This window comes from Bos mutus, chromosome 10, assembly GCF_027580195.1.
Source record: "Bos mutus isolate GX-2022 chromosome 10, NWIPB_WYAK_1.1, whole genome shotgun sequence".
NCBI lineage: Eukaryota > Metazoa > Chordata > Mammalia > Artiodactyla > Bovidae > Bos > Bos mutus.
The window spans coordinates 10584823-10605174 of NC_091626.1; positions in this window are offsets into that span (position 1 = coordinate 10584823).

The following is a 20352-nucleotide window of genomic DNA, read 5'->3' on the forward strand; positions in this document are numbered from 1 at the left end:
ACGAGCAGAGAACTAAATTGACAGTTTTCCAAAAAGACATCAAAATGGCCAACAGATACATGAAAAGATGTTCAACATCAGCAAGCATGAGAGAAATGCAAATCAAAACCACAGTGAGAGTCATCCCATCTATTAGAATGGCTACCATCAAAACGACAAGAGATGCTGGCCAGGATGTGGTGAAAAGAGAACCCTTATATACTGTTTGAATGTAAATTGGTCCAGCCACTATGGAAAACAGTATGCAGTTTCCTCAAAAAATTAAAAATAGATCTACCATAAGATTCACCAATTCCAGTTCTCAGTATATATCAAGAGGAATGAAAATAGTATGTCAAAGCAACATATGCACTCCCATGTTTATTGCAGCATTATTCACAATAGCCAAGATATGGAAAGAACTTAAATGTCCAGTGGATGAATGGATAAAAAAAGATGTGGTATATAGACAATGGAATATTATTCAGGCACAAGAAAGGATCTCCTGCCATTTGTAACAACATGGATGGACTTTGAGCATTATGCAAAGTCAGACACAGAAAGACAAATACTGAGATATCCCTTATATGTCAATCTAAAAAAGTTAAACTTTTGAAAAACAGCGTAAAATGGTAGTTACCAGTGGATGGGGAGTGAGGGGATAAGACTGCTATTGTTTAAGGATACAAATTTGCAGTGAGAAGTAAATAAGTCATAGAGATCCAATGCACGGTACAGTAAATATACACGAAAATATTGTACTCCAATCATCAAACCAACTGAGACTAAAACTTAATTATCCCAACCGCTAAAAAGAAATGATAATTACATAATATGATAGAGGTGCCAAATTCCACTGTAACAGCAATTACAACATACAAATGTATCAAATTAACACATTGTACACCTTAATTTCACACGTTACATGTCAAATAGATTCAATTTAAAACAGCAAAGAAGTGCGAAAGTTGTGAAAATCAGGAAGCACTTGAGAGAGGCTAGTCAAATGGCAGATAAAAACCATAGGAACAGACTAGCAGGTGCCTCTTCACCAGTCGCAGCCTGGGACTTTTGAATGTTTACACTCAACTCTGGGCTTCCCTGATAGCTCAGTTGGTAGTGCAGTGCCTCAAAGTCCTATTAGAGTTCCGTTTAGGAAGGTCCTCCTCTGAATTTCATTAACAACCCTAGGAGTCTGAGCAGCTATCACTCACTCACCAATGAGGATAAATTCATTCCACTGCTTGTCCATCCCCTGACTTCTGACTGAGATCAAAGGTCCTGCGACATGGGGGGGTATGCCCGGGACAGAGAAGAGGTGAGTCCCTGTGGGAAAAAGACTGTGCCTAGGCAGACTCCCACCAGAGTGGGGAGACTTCCTGGGGCAGAGGAAGGGCTGGAGAGCATCGGGAGACAGCCCCAGGTTTGCAGGCAGGGGCAGAGAGGGAGGGGAGCACGTTCCATCTCCACCCAAGAAAGAACGGAAGCTCCTCCCTCTTACCCCCATGTTATCACTCCTGTATCTTAGAATTAATTAAAGATGCAAATTGCAAAATCTTAAACTTCTAAGTTCAACTTGAAAATCTTACTACTCCGGGAAAGAGAGAGGAGAGATAAATTAGGAGATTGAATTAACATATACTACTATGTATACAATAGATGACCAACAAGGACCTACTGTATAGCACAGTAGGTCCTATTCTGTAATAACCTACAAGAGAAAAGAATCTGAAAAAGAACACATGTGTAACTGAGTCACTGCACTGTACACCACATTGTAAATCAGCTATACTTTGGTTTAAAAAAAAAATTACTACTCTTCTATACTATAAATATGCAAATCTACTTAATCCTCTATAGCAAAATTCATAGTCACCTTTAAGCTTGATTGTTTAGTCCTATCTGCAAACTTAATTAAATTTCCTTAAGCATTTAAAATTGCATTTATAAATTTTATTATACATTAATCTATAATACTACATTTTTAATATACTATAAATCTATAATGTTTACAACTTTAACTTTATAAATTTTACTGTCATTTGTCTGACAAAACCTAATTAACTCATAAATATTACATGAATATTGTGTACCATAAGTTATCTTAACACCTGACTATTATTTATATATTCAACCAAATTCTTCTATACTTTTTGGCTTAAAATTACAAGGATAAATTCAAATACTCAATTATACATTCTTCATTGGAATCACAAGTTCAAGTTATTAGATTTTCTAATATATCAAATTATCTTAAATATTTCAAGTATTTTAAATACCACATCAGTTTAGTTCAGTTCAGTCGCTCAGTCATGTCCGACTCTTTGCAATCCCATGAACTGTAGCACACCAGGCCTCCCTATCCATCACCAACTCCCAGAGTTTACCCAAACTCATGCATTGAGTCGGTGATGCCATCCAACTGTCTCATCCTCTGTCATCCCCTTCTCCTCCTGCCCTCAGTCTTTCCCAGCATCGGGGTCTTTTCAAATGAGTCAGCCCTTTGCATCAGGTGGCCAAAGTATTGGAGTTTCAGCTTCAACATCAGTCCTTCCAATGAACACCCTGATTGCCCTTAGGACTGATCTACCTCAGGATGGACTGGTTGGACCTCCTTGCAGTCCAAGAGACTCTCAAGAGTCTTCTCCAACACCACAGTTCAAAACCATCGATTTTTCTGCGCTCAGCTTTCTTTATAGTCCAACTCTCACATCCATTCATGACTACTTGAAAAACCATAGCCTTGACTAGACAGACCTTTGTTGACAAAGTAATGTCTCTGCTTTTTAATATGCTGTCTAGGTTGGTCATAACTTTCCTTCCAAGGAGTAAGCGTCTTTTAATTTCATGGCTGCAGTCACCATCTGCAGTGATTTTGAAGCCCGCCCCCCACAAAAAGAAGCTAGCCACTGTTTCCACTGTTTCCCCATCTATTTGCCATTAAGTGATGGGACCGGATGCCATGATCTTAGTTTTCTGAATGTTGAGTTTTAAGCCAGCCTTTTCACTCTCCTCTTTCACTTTCATCAAAAGGCTCTTTAGTTCTTCACTTTCTGCCATAAGGGTGGTGTCATCTGCATATCTGAGGTTATTAATATTTCTCCTGGCAATCTTGATTCTACATAGTCAAAGATAATTCCCAGACACCACACAAAAAAGACAATGGGTTCAGCAATTCTGTATTTAAATTTTAAGATTTCCCAGGAATAAAAGACCCTTACATGCTGTTGGGGTCCTTTAATGGACTGGAATCTGGTGGTCCAGAGTCGATGATAAGAAAGTGAAAGAAGGAAAGAGGCTAATATTCCCTGGGTTACGCAACCGGCCTTCGCGCTCCAGGGAATCAGCCAGAAATAGAGAGAAGGACACGGGGACCCAAGTCTCTAGTGGAACAAGGGTGCTTTGTTGAATTCTGTGTGAGTTTATATACCTGTTACAAGGTAGCTTCTTCAGATAAAGATCTAAAGACCGGACTTTACAAGTTACCAAGGAAACAAGGAGCAATAGAGGCCGTAAGGCCAAAAGGTAATCCATATCAAAAGAGGGTCGTGGATAATCCCTTTCACCATATGGAAAGGCTAACAAAGGAAATCCTATGCAGGCATCCCACCTCTGTGATCTCAATCCTGGGAGTGGCTTGCCACTCTTCTCGCTCCTGACAGGAACTGATAAGGAACAGAGGGCTCAAGAGAGATAGGAAACAGCACACAGGAATCCTACTGTTAAACATTCCCTGACAACACACTAATGAAACTATACTGTTTCAAGAAACTTGGGGTGAACTCAGTGGACTGAGGTTGTTTATTAGCTGAAGATTTAGAGCTCTGGACACTGAAGTGGATTTTTCTTTTTCATTTTTTTGGGGGTGGGGGTTGTCTGCTTGGTTTTTGGGGGGAGGGCTGTGTGGGTTTGGGGCGGGGTGTGGCCACACCAGAAGGCTTTTAGGATCTTAGTTCCCTGACCAGGGATTGAACCCAGGCCCTCAGCAGTGAAAGCCAGGGAATTCCCTGAAGGGGATGTTTTTCATGATCCTGCAGGGGAAGTTGAGCCCTCCTATAGTCCCAGTGTCATTAGGGACCCCAAGCGTATGCTGTCCAGACAGGGCTCTTATATCCCACTCTCCTAGATTCATGTATAAATGACCTAGATCTTAAGTCTCTTCACCTCTAGACCAGATTCTTTTTCGTTGTTGCAAGAACCTAAAGAAGCCATAAATTGTGTTTTCTGTGTACAAAGGCTTCCCTTATAAGGAAAAAACAAGACCAACAAAAACAGCCCAATGACAACACTTAGATTTTTTCTTTAATTTTGGAGGAGTCTGGGAAATGCATCCTCAACGCCAGTAAGTCGCTGACAAGTGTTTTAGAGCACAGCCCATTTACGGAGGGGACTGTTACCACCTTGGTGCAGCTCTCCCTGGCTCCAGTGCCATCACCACACAGAAGGGGCATCACCAGGCGATCCTCCACAGCCCCTCTGAGATAATAAGCTCAGGGTCCACCCTCTTCCTGAACAAAAGGACTGAGGGAAAGAGAAATATGAGCAGGAGGTAGGTCAAATGCTACCCCACCACATTCTGAATGACCTCAAATGTTGGCGATCTAAAGGGTACGGTCGTCTTTGGATGTCTGGGGCACACCTGAGAAAACAAAATAGCCTCCAGTGGTACTGTTTGGGAAAGTCTGACTTAAGGAACGGAACAAGTTGCTCTAGGGACAGAGCAGGGTGGCCAGGAAAAGAAAAAGGGATTCCCCAAGGTTGGTCAAGCAGAAGCATAGTGGGGTATGGGAAGGTGGTCTCTGGGGTGGTGGGGCCTGCCCACTCCCATGAGGAGGTGGAGGAGCCTCTGATGGGGCACTTGTTGTGACTGAGGACTGGACACTTAGCCCACACCCTAAGATCAGAGGTGAGGCCTCTGGGTAGCCAAGCCAGGGGCAGTAAAAGTATGTAAAAGTGTTAGTCTCTCAGTTGTATCCAACTCCTTGCAACCCCATGGACTGTAGCCCGCCAGATTCCTCTGTTCATGGAATTCCCCAGGCAAGAATACTGGAGTGGACAGCCATTCCCTTCAGCAAGGGATCTTCCCAAACCAGGGATTGAACCCAGATCTCCTGCATTGCAGGCAGATTCTTAACCAACTGAATCACCAGGGAAGCCCAGGGACAGACTAGCCTATCCTAAGGAGCATGACTGCAGCCACCAAAAAATAGCGCCCCCATGTGGTGGAGGACCAGATCCCCACAGGCACATCCAGTGGCTAAAGGGCAATGGTGGAGCGGGTGACCACCAAAGATAAAGCCCCAAGTCTCACATTCTGGAGCCATGTAAGCCCAGGGATCCTGTGTAGGGGGCAGGGGTGAGGAAGGAGCCCTAGGAAGAATTGATATTGGAGGGCAGCTCGGTGAGAGGGCAGAGGGACAGAGTGAGAGCAGGGGCATCTGTTCAGTCCCAACAGAGAGGAGCAGACAGAAGAAGCGTCAAGGAAGGAAGAACACGAGGGGCAGGGCAAAAGCGATTTGCATTCAGAGGAGAGAAGTGGGCCACAAGGCGAGCAGGACCACCTCGACAACCTGTACTCCCAACTCCAGAAGGTGCTTCTGGTGACCCCGTCCATCCAACTCCCCTCAACAGAGGCGGAAGCAGGCAACCCCAGAGCCACATGCAGAAATGGGGAGCCTGCAAAGCATATGTACTGATTAAAATAACACTGCTGTACACGTATTGTTTCTATAAGAAGGAATAGAATACAAATTTTAAGTGTCAAACAAACCAATGAGCAGTTTAAATGGGTTCAGCAGAATATTGTCTAAGAGAAGTATAGATGATTAAAGGATATAAATGAGAGCAATTAAAATAGAATCAAAACAAGCAGCATTGATTTTAACCCCAACTTAGTTTCTTAAGCCACTACAAATCAGTCTTGAATTATTCAGATCCTACTAATAAAATTTTTTCTTAAAGTTATAAGATGCCTGGGTTTAAACCGGGCCACATCCTTCACCTTAGAAATTTCACAAAAGAGCTCTTGAGCCAAGTGCTCCAGGTGGGTGGCTGGCTGTGACATAAGTCACAGCTTCACCTCAAGATACTCTGAGCAAAGGATTCATTCCAGGGCTTGATCCAAGCCGTGAACTAGCACACAAGTTTTTCCCCATAAAGTTTAACTTGTTACGTACTATCAAATTAATAAACAATAAAATACAACAGGAATCAGTGTTGGGAGCGTGTGTCCGCAAAAAAAGACGTGTCCAACTAAGTGTGAACCACTGTTGCCACGTTTCAGGTTTTTATCTAAATATTTGTTCATTAATGCTTATTTAAAAAATTTTTATTTTATTTTTGGCCTTATCTCATGGCATGTGGGATCTTAGTTCCCCAACCAGGGATGGAACCTGCAACCCCTGCATTGGAAACAGTGTCTTAACCACTGTAGGATATCTCCTTTAATGCTTATTTTATAGCATTGACTAGAGTAAACAGTAGCAGATACCTAAAATCTAAGAAAAGTATGGTGGCACTAGTGGTAAAGAACCCGCATGTTAATGCAGGAGACGTAAGAGATTCGGGTTCGACCCCTGGGTCAGGAAGATCCTCTGGAGGAGGGCATGGGAACCCACTCCAGTATTCTTGCCTGGAGGATCCCATGGACAGAGGAGCTTGGCAGGCTTCAGTCCATAAGGCCACGAAGAGTCAGACACAGCTGAGCGACTTGGCACAGCAATGAGTTATCTTCACAGGCCATACCATCCCCACCCCTCTCCCACCACAATTCTGAGGATCAGGGTCTGAGAACATCTCGAAAGTCCCTTCTCACCCCGTGGCTACTGAGAGCTCCTGGACTCTCAGTCCAGAATGAGGACTGTGTAATATTCCTCTGCATACTCTCCCTACCACCTCCTAAAGTGTTTGCTGAATTGGAAAAGCCTATGACATCAAATCCAATAGCTATCTGCTTCAAATTCCTGTGTTTCTCCAAAGAATCCACAAGGTGGCAGAAATCCTCTAAAAATTCGGAAAAAAACCCTGCTCTCTTTATTTAACCTATTAATAAGAGACATCTCCTAAAGTTCATTAAAAGTGAAATAACAGCAACAACAAACAAGTAAAATAACAACCACGCAATTTATTAAAAACTTATAAATAGTGCTCTACCCATAGCTGTGAATAGTTTAGTGCCTAAGAATTCTCATTTACCGAAACATGCAACTCAACAAAAAACAAGCACCAGACATAAAGCAACCTAAATTTGAATCTTTGCAATTAGGCTCTGAATGAACACTGAAGACTCATTATCTTTGGTTTCTTTCAGGAATTGCCTGAAGAAGCCTTTTTCCATGTCCCTCAACCTAAGTTCACAGGACAGCTTTCTGTGAGTCAAGCAAAGAGCCATTCTCCATCTGTTCATTATACATTCATTCACTTATTCATTCACCAAACACCCAATGAGCGATTACCACATGCCAGGCACTATGAGGGCTACAAAAAAAGTACACAAATCCAGTTGGCTTCAGTCCAGGCCTCTGTATGATAAAACCATTTTCATTCTAGTACTGATCGTGATTGCAAAAACAATTTCTTTCAGGATTAGATAAATCTTAAAGCCAATCTCTAGATTCCCTTGCTTTTAGATGAAATAACATATTTCGCTATTGGAGAACCCATATTTACTCAATCCTGAGAGTTCTTAGCTGGGTCAAGAGAGCCTGTCCTAAATGTCCTAAATTCTCCCAGGAAGAATTTTCCAGGGAGCAGAAGGCAGTGTCCCAAGCCAGGACAGGTGGCTTGACAGAAATGGAGTAAATAACTATTCAGCCTGCAGTGTTTACACTGTTGTTTGGTTGTTTGTTGGTTTTGTTAACCTGAGCAAACATTTAAAACATGTAAGAGTTCACGGAAAAATTCATATTTCCAGCTTCCGTCAAAAAATTCAAAAGCTCTAGCCACACCATCTACATCCCTGCCCAGGAACCTCAGCGAGGGCCATGTCCTCCAGGCACCCCTCGGCCCCGTTCAACCCTTTTCACTCATTAGGCTCCTCCTGGCCCTTAAAGGTGACCTAGTCTGAGACCCTCGACTTGCGATGTCCACGGCAGTCTGCAAGGCTGGCTGGGATTACAGAGGAGGGTCAGACCTCAGCTCTCTGACTGACCCATTCCCAGTCCCATATCTACTGAATGGCTCAGCCTGGACTCTAATCCAGGGGTCCTAACTCCTTGTCCCAGCACTGCTCCACAAGACACAGAAGGTGCTCAAATTCGTAATTGACAAGAAATTAATAAAAGAGCTATTTCAAAGAAGATAGCGGCCAGGAAACTGAGAGTATTCCATTCCTTCCTCTGCTCCCTGCCCTCCTCCACCCACTAAGCAAGAGAGGAGTGCTGTTCCCACGACCCTTGACAGAGCAAGTGGGAAGAGTGGTCACCACTTCTGGAGAGGGTGGGGCACAGTGAGTGCCAGCCAACAGGACCTTGGGTAGAAGGGCGTGGCCATCCTGTACAACCCCACACGGGAGCCAAGGAGATAAGTGGCCCACCCTCCATCTCCTCTCCCACCCCAACTACTCTGACTTGGCCAGAGCCAATGTGCCAGGAGGTCCACTGATGCAGAGTGCTCATGCCAGTCCCTCCAGACAGAAAGCAGAGAAAGGGCAGGTGGGGAGGGGGCCCCACTTTGCCCCAGGACAAAGAAAAGGCCCCCTACTCGTACCTCACCTTCACTCAGCTCCACCACACTGCTGTCCGCCCCAGGCATCAGACCGAAATATCACACTCCAACAAAGACAGGGAGGAAAAAGACTAAGGATAACAGTAGCAGCTTGACTTAGCATTCCAGACACCTTGTACACATGATCTGCAATCCTGACAACAACCTGCAAGGGAGGAGAGGGGGAGGGAAAATTTGGGGCAGGGAAAGGATTCCTTTTTGCTGAAGAAACCGAGGCACAGAATGGTAAAGGGACTTGGTAAACAGACACCTACTTTATAAATGGCAGAGGGAATATTCAAACCTGGTGTCATTGGCTCCATAACCTGAAATTATCATATAGTTGTGGAAAATATTCATCAAGGGTGCAGAAAAGAGTTAGAGCAGGCCTGGGGTTGCTATCCTAAAAGACTGCTTGCAGTTTTGATCATGAATTGATGTGAATGATAAAATTTTTTTTCTACATACAAGGACTATTTGGTTATTCTGCTTTACTCTGTTTATACAGTGAATTATATTTATAGGTGTCAGTTCAGTTCAGTTACTCAGTCGTGTCCAACTCTTTGTGACCCCGTGAATCGCAGCACAGCAGGCCTCCCTGTCCATCGCCAACTCCCGGAGTCTACCCAAACTCTTGTCTATTGAGTTGGTGATGCCATCCAACCATCTCATCCTCTGTTGTCCCCTTCTCCTCCTGCCCTCAATCTTTCCCAGCATCAGGGTCTTTTCAAATAAGTCAGCCCTTCACATCGAGTGGCCAAAGTATTGGAGTTTCAGCTTCAGCATCAGTCCTTCCAATGAACACCCAGGACTGATCTCCTTTAGGATGGACTGGTTGCATCTCCTTGCAGTCCAAGGGACTCTCAAGAGTCTTCTCCAACACCACAGTTCAAAAGCATCAATTCTTTGGTGCTCAGGTGTCTTTATAGTCCAACTCTCACATAATATTAAACCATTCCTTAAAAAAAAAAAAAAAAAAGCTTGCTGGGACTTCCCGGGTAGTCCAGTGGTTAAAACTCTGCTCTCAATGCAGGGGACCCAGGTTCAACCCCTAGTCAGGGAACTAGATCCCACATGACACAACAAAGAGTTTGCATGCCACAACTAAGACCCAGTGCAGCAAAATAAATAAATAAATATTAAAAAAAAAAAAAAAAAAGCTTTCTGGCCAAGTTAGCCACTGGCTGGTACCTGCGAGCTTGGGTTTGGGGAGGGCTGCCCCATTTCAGAACTGATAATGTACCCATACTGTCCAATGTGTCTTATGCTGAACACCTGCTTTCCTCTGGCCATCTGGAACTTTGGTACAAGCTAGGCAGGGTGTGCTTACATGCCCAGCCCCGAGTAAAACTCTGGGTATGAAATCTCTAATGAGTTTCCCTGGTGGACATTACACATGTGGTGTGGCAACTACTTGCTGGGAAGAATTAAACACATCTCCTGTGACTCCGCTGGGAAAGGAATCTTAGAAGCTCGCACCTGGTTTCCTCAAGATGTTGGCCCATGCACCTGTTTCCTTTGCTGATTCTGCTTTGTATCCTTTGCTGGGATAAGTTATCACCATGAGTCAACTACATGCTGAGTCCTGCAAGTCCCCTAGCAAGTCACTGAATGAGAGGTACTCCTGAGCATCCTGGAACATCAGTTACCCCTCACCAGCAGCTGAGGGAGGCTGTGGGGCTTTGCAAAGTGCACAGATTTAAGGAAGTTCTAGATCTGCCTCATTTGTGAGGAAATAACAAGAGAGACCCAAAGGTAAAAGCTGGGGACTTCCTAGGTGGTAAAGATTCCATGCTCCCAATGCAGGTGTCCAAGCTCGAACCCTGATCGGGGAAATAGATCCCACATGCCACAACTGAAGATCCTGCATGCTGCAGCTAAGACTGGGCACAGTCAAACAACTAAATAAATATTAAAAAAATAATAATAATAACCACAAATTGCCTGTGGACCTGGAGCAGACTCAAATGGAGACCACTAAGATTAAACACACATGGCAAGGGGCAGAGACTAAATGGCGTGGCTTATTTGACTAGTTCTGTGTCCAGAGAAATTTAAGGTTTAGGCTACAACTCCCAATATCTGCTCTTTCTTTCTTTCCTAGGCACAGAGCCCACGATTTTATCCCGAACATCGATGCTCAGAATAAGACTGCTTCTCCCAGATTTGCTTATAGTTGGGTGTGGTCATATGATTAAGTTCTGGCTAATGGCATGTAAGCAAAGAATTATGGGAATCTTCTTTTAAAGACAGCTGATGTTCCCTCTTTATCCTTTTCTCCCTCCTACTCTGGAATGTGGATGTAACAGCCAAAGCTCCAGAAGCCATCTTCAACTGAGGAGAAAACTTTGGGAATGGAAATGTCATAGGAGAGAATAAGATAGAATTGACACTGTAAAGTCAAACCCTGGCCCTAAAATTTATACATTTGGGCTTTTTGAAAATGAGAATTTTTTAATCTGTTTAAGGCTTTTCTGTTACTCCCATTGAATTTAATTCTCCTTAATTCAGAAGATATTCAAGATGGGCAAGTGTTTTATAAAGTTATATATCCAAAACTATAAAATCACCAGATTTTATACCTGAATGGTCATTGGGGACCATTTTTTTCAACCTCCTCATTTTACAGCTGGAGAAACTGAGGCCCAGTCACCGCTGATTTGGGTCCTATGGCTAATTAGAACCAGAGCTGGAACTAGTTCCTACGTGTAAATACTCACAGGCTCAGACTGCTCCTCCTGCTGTGAGAACAACCTCAGCTACACCAGATCTCAAGTATGAACAGTTCCTCTCTTCTAGAGCACTACAACAGAAAGTGTGGATAGATTTATGTCACAAAATTCCAGGGGTCTCCTGGGAGGCTTCCCCACCTCCTGTTTTGATGGCAAAGACCCAGCAGTGGAAGGTGGGCACATCCTGGGACTTTGAAAGCTCCAGCTTTTCTTCTCCATCCTCAGCAGACTCCATGCCTTCATCTAGCCTTGGAGTTTGAACCTGAGGCACCGGGAGGGTCTCTGACCCATTTAGTGCATGTTGAGGAGGACCCAGACTGGACTTGAGCTCCCCCTGTGCCACCTTAGCCAGCTGCCTTTATGAAGCACACAAAACCAGCACTTCTATACAGCTGACCCTTGAAAAACACATGTTTAAACTGTGCACGTCCACTTATACATGTATTATTTTTTTAATAAACATGTACTACAGTACTACACAATCTGTGGTTGGTTGTGTTAGGTAGGTAGAACAGGGAAAAGGAGTCCAAAATGGCAGTGGCCAAAAGACAAGGAAGGGAAAATCCCCCGAAAATAGAACAAAAGAAGGTCCGAGGACCAGAGTGAGGACCTCAGGTAAAACAAACAACACTCCTGGCTGGCCCAATTTACATAGGACAGGCCCAGGGAGAGAAAAACATATAAAAAGAGGAACCAAAGCTAGCTCTCTCTCTCCCGCGCGCTGGGACGCTCTTCTCCTCGTGTCTTTAGATCGACGTGCCCTCATGCCTCAAAGATGGATTTTCCTGCTATCTTCTAAATAAAATAGAGTTGTAACACTGAGCTGTAACACTGATTTGTCTAAGAGCTATAACATGGTCCATTCGAGACCTGAGAGCTGTAACACAGTCTATCCAAGACCTGAGAGCTGTGACACGCCGAGGGGGCTTTAATGTCCGTCAGCCCAAATCTTTGTTGTGACGAGACAAAGAGCCGAGGAACATATGCTCGCGTGACAGTTGGATGCACAGATAAGAACCACACAACATGTAAGGTCGACTGTAAAGTAATACTGGATTTCTCATCGTGCAAGAGGGTCTGCATTTGCAACCCCCATGTTGTTCCAAGTCAACTGTACAGAGGTCCTGGTCAACCTCAGGCTTCAGAAGGAGCTCCCTGGGATCCATCTTGCTTCCCAAAACACTCTTGGCCTTGCTGACATCAGGAGAACTTATATTTTGACTGAAACACACTGAAGCAGGTATGTTTAGCATCCACTTCTCTTAGGATCCCTCACTCAACCATGTCAAACTGCCAGCACATGCAGCTTGTTGTTTCAGAGCGTTCTCTGGTGTTAAGACCACTTTTTCTACCCATGTGGTAGCCTGGGAGTGCACGGGAATTAAGAGCCTCAGGAACAAGCTCCAACCAGTCCCTTACCTTGGGGGGATGCCCCTGAGGCGTGGATTCTCTGCTACCCAACATGATGAAGCCCCAGTTGCCTCAACAGTAGTCACCTTCCCACCCCAACTCACTCACCATTCCCCTACCTGGGGTTCCTTCACCTCCAAATAAAAAGGATACTCAAATCCTTAACTCAGCGTCTGCTTCTGGATAAACCAACCAGAAGTAAAAGTAAAGCTCCTTCCACACTATCCCATTCAGATTTTATTTGATCCAGAGTAGCGAATCTGAGGCTTGAATGGATCCCCAGTACTCGTGAGCATGCACACACATTCATATGTAGAAATGCCCAACTTCCCCCTGGATCAGTCCTCCCAAAGACATCCATGCACCTCAGCCACTTAGCTGGGCTCTACTGTCCTCCACGAATAGCCCAGAGATCAGTAAATTAAAGGAAACCAGAACAATGAGGGCATGGTGGTATTGGATCTCATTCATCTGTTTAACCCCACTCTCCAGCCATCATCATATGTAGTGCACAGACCTTGGAGAATGCTCATTAAATATCTGGTAATCAGAGAAGCAATTGGAAGTGGGCAGCCTCTGCTACTGCACCCCCAAACCCCCCACTGTATCATCTCTCTGGGCACCAAGGATGCTTCCCCCACCCCTACTCTCTCCACACATAACTGTGCAGAAACTGCACTTGGTTTTTCCAAACTATTCTTCTGCATCTTCAAAAGCATGTGCCAGGGACATGCTCTTGAAACAGCCAGCGTGTTCATAAGTACATTTCCATTTTAGCGAGCGCAGCTGTCGCTCCTGCTGGGGGCCTGCTGGTCTTGCTCTGCCACCTGCCCAGAGGGGAATTTTAATTCCCAGAGTGTCTCTTAATTCAGGGGTCCTCCCAAGAGCCTCCCTGACCATTGTCTTCTAGCTATTTCATGAGTACCTCAAGTGACAGGGAACTCACTACCTATAAGCTTTTGACCTGATAGGGCTACATGAAGTAGACTATCCTTTTGTTGGAAGAGTCCATTGATTTTGAATAATAGACACTTACTATATATTTACTATATACCAGGCACTACTAAAAGTGCTTTACTGGGACGTCCCTGGTGGTCCAGTGTTAAGAATCCAGCTGCCAATGCTGGCGACACAGATTTGAGCCCTGCTCCAGGAAGATCCCACGTGCCACAAGGCAACCTAAGCCCACGCACCCTAGGGCCTGTGCTAACAAGAGAAGCCACCGAGATGAAGGGTAGCCCCCATTCACTGCACCTAGAGAAAGTCCATGCCCAGCAACAAAGACCCAGCACAGCCATAATGAATCTTTATATACAAGTGCTTTACCTGTGTGAACTCATTTAATCACCACAGCAACCCTATGAAATAGCTGCTATTGTTATCCTTCCCACTTCCCAGCACAGAGAAGTTAATAGCTTGCCCACAATCACAGAGCTAGCAGTTGGCAGAACAAGATTTCAGACCAAGGGAGTCTCACCGTAGAGTCTTCCTGTATTGCCTTCTGTTCACTCAGGGAGAAATCTCCCACCATACAACTAAGCCTTTTTAGGGCCTTGTGATAAAAGCCAAGGACCCTCCCCACTCCCTTTGCTAAAGTGCATATGGATACAACACTTTACATATAATGTCAGCGAGTCAACCCACCCCAGCCCGTGGCACTTGGGTTAAGAACCCACTGAATATTTTGCGTTTGCATCCATCTGAAAGTCATCTGAGGAGCTTTTCTGTATCCAATGGGCCTCCTCATGTTTCTCCATGCTAAATTTGCCCAGTTCCATATGAAAGAATCTTTAACCCCCTCGCCTCCAGGTAACCAAAGAAAGACTAATTTAAACAATAATGAGTGCTATTGTGTACTTTGAAAACAAGGTACAATAAAGACTGACTTGAAAATCATGCGCTTCAGGGTTGTACTTATTTGTTGCTGCTGACATTAGGCCTGTGTTGGCAACACACAGAAAGGAGTGATGAAAGTGCCCACAAACTTACAACCTGACATTTCAACTCCCAGAACCCATTTCAAGACAATGCTTCATGTGGAAATAAAAGCCGTATGTAGTCAGTTCAGTCTCAGTCATGTCCGACTCTTTGCGACCCCATGGACTGCAGCACACCAGGCTTCCCTGTCCATCGCCAATTCGCAGAGCCTACTCAAACTCATGTCCATTGAGTCGGTGATGACATTCAACCATCTCATCTTCTGTTGTCCCCCTCTCCTCCTGCCTTCAATCTTTCCCAGCATCAGGGTCTTTTCAAATGAGTCAGTTCTTCACATCAGGTGGCCAAAGTATTGGAGTTTCAGCTTCAGCATCAGTCCTTCCAATGAACACCCAGGACTGATTTCCTTTAGGATTGACTGGTTCGATCTCCTTGCTGTCCAAGGGATGCTCAAGAGTCTTCTCCAACACCACAGTTCAAAAGCATCAATTCTTTGGTGCTCAGCTTTCTTTAAAGCTGAGCTAAGTTGAGCTAAGCTCAACTTTCACATTCATACATGACTACTGGAAAAACCATAGCTTTAACTAGACAGAGCTTTGTTGGCAAAGTAATGTCTCTGCTTTTCAATATGCTATCTAGGCTGGTCATAACTTTTCTTCCAAGGAGCAAGCGTCTTTTAATTTCATGACTGCAGTCACCATCTGCAGTGATTTTGGAGCCCCCCAAAATATAGCAAACTTATCTCTAAAAGCAAAAAGAGAAAAAAGGAAAAACTTAATTCCCAGTAAAACAATGGGATAATTATAAGTATAGTCATTACATAATGGAACATATCAAACAACAGAAAGCATTATAATAAAATGCAGAGAAAAAACATGCAACAGAGAAAGAATATTAGGATTATTGTTAATTATGGAGCGATAGGGCTGGAATGCCCCGGGATCTTTTAGTCAGCTTTATAGTGTCTCACTTAAAAGGTGAGAGACCAAACAAGGAGAATAAAATCAGCTCAAGCAGGATGAGAAAGAGGCCATAAAGGGATCAGAGGAACACTTTGGAAAAAAAAAACTATAAATAATACTGTCCTTGAAATATGAGAAGATATGTACTATGGCCCAAATATTTGTATTTATGTCCTCTCTAAATTCGTATGTTGAAATCTTAACCTCCAAAGATGATAGTCTTGGGGACTGGGCCTTTGGAAGATGTTTATGAGAGTGGAGGCTTCATCAACAAGATCAGTGCCTCTTCTACCATGTGAGGAGACAGCAGAAAGGTGCTGGTATGAACCAGGAAGAGGGCAATCACCAGAAGGCAACCAGGCTGATCCTGGGCTTCCCAGCCTTCAGAAGTGTGGGCAGCAAATTTCTGTGTGCTATAAGCCATCCAGTCATTGGTTTTTTGTTAGAGCTGCCTGAACAGACTAAGCCAATATACATCCATGAAATAAGGACAGAATGCTATCTTTAGGGAGGGAAAGGGATAATCAGAAAACAGAAAAGAACTCTTGGGAGTTAGAATTATAATAGCTAAAGCAATAAATTCAACAGAAACTCTGGAAGATAAAATAGAAGAACTACCCACTAAAGGGAATAGGATAGAAAATGGGAGAGAAAAGCTGATTAATCTGGAAGGCTCTGTATCTACCTAAGAGGAGTCCAGAGAGACAGAGACAGTTTTCAGGACAAGGGGTTTAACTCGCCAAATCAAAGGCAAGGACTCTACCCACAGCTGGGCAGGGAGGGGAGGATCTGGCCCCTTTGAGTTCTTTAGCAAAAGCACACTGCCTCCACCACAACCATATCCAGGAGTATGGTCTCCAAGAGAAGGTAATAGGTGCTATTAGGCAGTGAGGTTTAGATAATGGATAGCCAAAAATTACAAACGTCACTACACAGCAACACACACTGACTCCCAGTAAATATTCTTCCCTAACTCCTGATAGAACACTTCAGAGTCCTAGCAGATGTGACATCTCCCAGTCTAGACCTTTCGTGTATCACCACAGGAAGATTGCTTGTGTGTGTCTTACTTAACAGTTGCTTCATGTAGGTTATCTCATTAGAGACTTACAACAAAACAAAAAAAAGAAAAAATACTCTTAATATCCCTATTTTAGAAATGAGGAAAGAACTACCTAGAGAGGTTAAGAAGCAAGTTTATCCATCTAATAAGAAGGAAAGTCAGGATTCGGACCGAATTCACCTGATCGTGGAGTTTATCCCCTTACCCATAAACCATAGTACTTGATAAGCTTCTCCTGAAAGCCTTCCCAGGGCTCCCAGAGAAGCAGGTACCCTGCCTTACTCAGGACTCCAAACAGAATGTAAGGTGGCTCATTAAATAGCCCAGAGCCTCAGCAGAGCCATGTACCAGGAGCATATATTTCAGTAAGCCCTTAGCATCCCTGGTCACCCACAGGAGTGCCATGAGCTTTTTCCAGACACTTTTTTTTCTAACTGACATATAACATTATGTCAGCTTCAATTGTACAGCATAATGGTTCAATTGATATTGGTACACATTGAAAAATGATCACCATACCCCGTCTACTTACCTCCATCACCACACACACACATTTTCTTCTTGTGATGAGAAATTTTAAGATTTATCTAAGCAACTTTCAATATGCAATACACTATTATTAACTATAGTCAGGAAACACTCTCCAGGATATTTCACATACTAGGCTACAAAACAAGTCTCAGTAAATTTAAACCTATCTCACAAAGCAAGAAAAATCTCAAATGAACAATCTAACCTTACACCTAAAGGAACTAGAAAAAGAAGAACAAACAAAGCCCAAAGTCAGTAAAAGAAAATAAATCATAAAGATCAGAGCAGAAACAGATAAAACACATGAAACTAAGAGCTATCTTTAAAAGATTAAAAAAAAAAAGATAATTTAGCTAGACTCATCAAGGAAAAAAGAGAGCTCAAATCAATAACATCAGATAAAAAAAGAAGTTATAACAAATACTATAGACATATAGAGGACCATAAGAGATTACCATGAACAATTAATTACACACCAAGAAAATGGACAACTTAGAAGAAATTAATAAATGCCTAGAAATGTATAATGTTCTAAGACTGAACCAGGAAGAAATAGAAAACACAAATAAACAAATTATCAGTAATGAAACTGAATCTGTAAAAGAAAGAAAAAAAAATTCCCAGCAAGCATAAGTCCAGGATCAGATGGCTTCATAGGTGAATTCTACCAAACATTTAGAAAAGAGTCAACACCTATTCTTCTCAAACTATTCCAAAAAATTACAGAGGAAGGAATGCTCCCCAATTCATTCTACAAGGCCAGCATCACCCTGATACAAAAACTAAACAAATAATTCACAAATAGAGAAAATTATAGGACAACATCACTGAAAAACATAGATGCAAAAATCTTCAACAAAAATACAATCATACATTAAAAGGATCAAACACCATGAACAACTGAGATTTATCCCAGGGATACAAGAATGGTTCAAAATCTACAAATCAGTCCATGCAACATACCACATTAACAAATTGAAGAAAAAAATCATGTAATCATATAACAGATGCAAAAAAAAAAAAAGATTTTGACAAGATTCAACATCCATTTATGATTAAAACGTTCAATGAAGTACGTACAAAAGGAACATACCTCAACATAACAGAGGCCAAATATGATAAGCCCACAGCTAATGTCATACTCAACAGTGAAAATCTGAAAGTATTTCTTGTGAGATCAGGAACAGGACAAGAATGCCTAATCTCATCACTTTTATTCAACATTCCAATACCATTCCTAGTATTCAAAGTGCTAGCCAGGACAATCAAAGGCATCCAAGTTGGAAAGGAAGAAGTAAAACCATCACTGTTTACAGATGACATGATACTATACATAGAAAATGCTGAAAATATCAGCAAGAAACTGATCAATAAAGTCAGTAAGCTCACAGGATACAAAAGTAACGTACAGAAATCTGTTTCATTTCTATACACTAACATCTAAGTCTCAGAAAGAAGAACTGAGAAAACAATCCCATTTACAATTACATCAAAAAGAATGGGGACTTCCCTGGTGGTCCAATGGTTAAGAATCCACCTTGCAATGCATGGGACTTGGATTTGAGCCCTGCTTGGGGAACTAAGATCCCACGTGCCTTGGAGCAACTAAGTCTGTGCACTGCAACTCCTGAGCCCTTGCACCACAACTAAAGAGTCTGTGTGCTGTAACAAAAGATTCCATGTGATGCAACAGAGATCCCTCATGCCACAACTCAGACTTGAGGCAGTCAAATAAATAGGTGTTAAAACATAAATAATTCTAACTAAGGAGGTAAAAGACCTATACTCAGAAAACTATAAGATATTGATAGAAGAAACTGAAGGCTGTACAAACCGATGGAAAGATACACTGTGCTCATGGTTTGCAACAACTAATATTGTTAAAATGAGCATACTACTCAAGGCAATCTACAGATTCAGTACAATCCCTATCAAAATATCAAAGGCATTTTTCATGAAACTAGAGCAAATAATTCTAAAATTTGTATGGAAACACAAAAGACCCCCCAGATAGCCAAAATAATCTTGAGAAAGAAGAACAGAGCTGAAGTCACCACACTCCCTGATTTCAAGCTACCCTACAAAGCTTCAGTCATCCAAAGAGTTGTTGTTAGTTGCTAAGTCATGTCCAACTCTTGCAACCATGGACTGTAGTCTGACAGGCTCCTCTGTCCATCAGATTTCCCAGGCAAGACTAGTACAGTCGGTTGCCATTTCCTTCTCCCGGGGATCTTCTCGACCCAAGGATCAAAACCACGTCTCCTGCATTTGCAGGATTCTTTACCACTGAGCCACCAGAGAAGACCAAAGTCATCCAAACAGTAAGTACTGGCGAAAAACATTATAGATCAATGAATCAACAGAATGTAGAGTCCAGATATGAGCCAAAGTAATTGACAATAAAGGAGACAAGAACACAAAATGGGGAGGAGACAGCTCTTCAGTAAACGATGTTGGGAAAACTGGACAGCTACATGCAAAAGAATCACACTGGACTACTCTCTCACACTATGCACAAAAATTAATTCAGAATGGGCTAAAGGACTTGAAAACAAGATGTGAAACAATACAACTTCTAGAAGAAAATGTAGGCAATATATTTTTTGACAGCAGTCTTAGTAATACCTTTTTGGATGTCTCTCTTCAAGAAAGGGAAACAAAAACAAAAATAAGCAGATGAGACTACATCAAACTAACAAACTTTTGCACAGAGAACCAAACTATTAACAAAATGAAAAAGCCACCTACTGAATGGGAGAAGAAATTTGCAAGTGATATATACAACAAAGGGTTAATATCCAAAATATAATAAGCACTCATACAACTCAATACAAAAAATAAATCCAATTTAAAACATGGGCAGACAATCTAAGCAGACGTTTCCCAAGACATACAGATGGCCAACAGGCACATGAAAAGATGCTCATCATCACTAATCATCAGGGGAATGCAAATCCAAACCACAATGTGATATCATCTCACATTTGTCAAAATGGCTACTATTAAAAAAAGACAACAAATAACAAGTGTTGGC